Below are 2215 nucleotides of genomic sequence, written 5' to 3'. Positions count from 1 at the left end.
GTGTCTCTCATTCTGTGATTTGTCTTTTCACTCTGTTGAGTCTTTTCTTTGCTGTGCAGAACCTTTTTAGTTTGATATATCATTTGTCTATTTTTGCTTTGGTTGCCTATGCTTTTGAAGTTCTATCCATAAAATATTTGTCCTGACCAGTGTCTTGAAATGTTTCCTCTGTGTTTTCTTTTCTTTTTTTTTTTAAAGATGACCAGTAAGGGGATCTTAACCCGTGGCCTTGGTGTTACCAGCACCACACTCTCCCAACTGAGCCAGGGGCCAGCCCTCTCTGTGTTTTCTTCTAGGAGTTTTATAGTATCAAGTCTTTGATTTTTTTATTTTGTATATGATGAGAGATATGGGTTTAGTTTTATTCTTTTGCATATAGATATCCAGTTTCTTCAGCATCATTTATTGAAAATTAATGCTTTGTGGCTTGCCGCTGGAGTGGGCTGAGGCCTTCAAGGATGTGGGTGGATTCTTGAGCTCCTAGGAGGGGCACATGGGTGCCAAGTGGTACCCTCACTGGAGTGGGTGGGAAGGCAGGAGGGTCCTCTGCCAGTGAGTGACATGTGAGCATTGGGTGGCTCTGTTGCTGGATTGGGTGAGGTCAGGACCAAACACTTGGCTGCTCTGCTGCCTCAGTGAGCAGACCACCAGTGTTTATGGCAGGGGGCCTTGAGTAGCTGGGTTTCAGGCTTCCCAAAGGAGCTCGCCATTGGCTTTCTTTGTCCTTGCCATTGGCTTTCTTTGTCTTGGAGTGGCCTCCCTGCTGTCCTGGGTTGCCTGCAATCTTGGGTACAGAGTGCTGCATGGGTTTGTGTGCTAGAATCACAGCTACACTGCTGGGTACTGTTGGTGTTGTGATGCTCTAGCCCTCTGGGTGGATGTGGTGGGATGTTGACAGGACTTCAGGGATGTGAAGATGCAGGACTGATTGGGCCCCAGAGAAGGATGCACTCTGGTGGTGGCTCTTCCATCAAAATGGCAATGGCTCTGGCAGCCTGGGACCTGGGGGTGGGGTGGGGAGGACACAGCATAAATTCCTTCTCTAGAAAAATGCATTTATGCATTTGTGTGGTCTCCAGGCAGCTCCCTATACTCTGCTTGGGGTCTGTAAGTGTTGTGGGCTTTCTTGTAGCTGAGAGCTTGGGGGTAATTTGCTGTTGGGTCTGTTCTTGGTCTATGGGACCAGTCTGGAGCCAAGGATCATGAATGCTAGCTGGATACTGCACCCAAGTAGATGGCCTGAAGCCTGGGCCCATGGCCACCAGCCTAGAGCCCGGAGTTGTTGGGTTCTGCCTGGAGGATGGTTGTGTACATGCTGGCTTGAAGCTTGATCTGCAAAGGCTTACCTGGTTCCTGGGTCTTCAGGGGATGGCCTGGACCCTGGGTCTGCTAGAGTGTGGGGCTGCAGAGCACATCTTGGTGCGTGGGCTGAAAGGACATGCATGGCACTATGCAGACCTGGAGCTTAATTCTACAGGTGATTACCTGGTACCTGAGGCCAGTTGTACCAGTCTGGTGCTTGGGTGGGCCTGACTTTTGGGGATATGTGGGTCGATCTGATTCTGGACTGGTCTGAAACCTGGGGTGGACCTGGAGCCTGGGGCTTCAGGGGCTGGCCTGATGACTAGTATGTGGGGGGATGCTGAACTCTGGGATGGACCTGAAGCCTGGGACCATAGGAGCCAGCTCAGTGCTGGGTGTAGTCTGGAGCCTGGAGCCACTGGAGTTGGCCTGGAAGTGGGGCAGGGCAGGCATGGAGACCGAGACTGCTGGGCAGGCTCAGAGTCCTTGGCTGTGGAATCTTGCCCAGTGCCAGGGCAGGTATTGAAGCTCAGTGCGTGAGTGCTGGCCTAGAATCCAGGGCTGTGGGGGTTTACCCAGTGCAGGGTTTTACTGGGGTGGACCTAGTATTAGGGTCTGAGGCAAATCATTGCTCACTTCTCCCTTCTTCCCCCAAGTAGAGGGTATCTTGATGCTGTGGTTGGGGAAGGGGTGACATGGATAATGTAAAACTGTCCTTCCTACTCTCTTGAGTGTGGTGTTTTTTATTTCCATGCTACTCCCAAGTGGCGTAATTTCTCACCTGGTTTCCGTAACTCTTGTGAAGGTATTTTAATGTGTAGATAGTAGTTCAAATTGATTTCTCTGTAGGGGAGAGAAGTGTGGGAAAGTCGTATTCTGCCATCTTGCTGAGGTTTGTCTCTTAGGCTGCTTT

The sequence above is a fragment of the Galeopterus variegatus genome, unplaced genomic scaffold, assembly GCF_000696425.1.
Source record: "Galeopterus variegatus unplaced genomic scaffold, G_variegatus-3.0.2 Scaffold8245, whole genome shotgun sequence".
Taxonomy (NCBI): domain Eukaryota; kingdom Metazoa; phylum Chordata; class Mammalia; order Dermoptera; family Cynocephalidae; genus Galeopterus; species Galeopterus variegatus.
Note: the sequence above shows the minus strand (reverse complement) of the source record.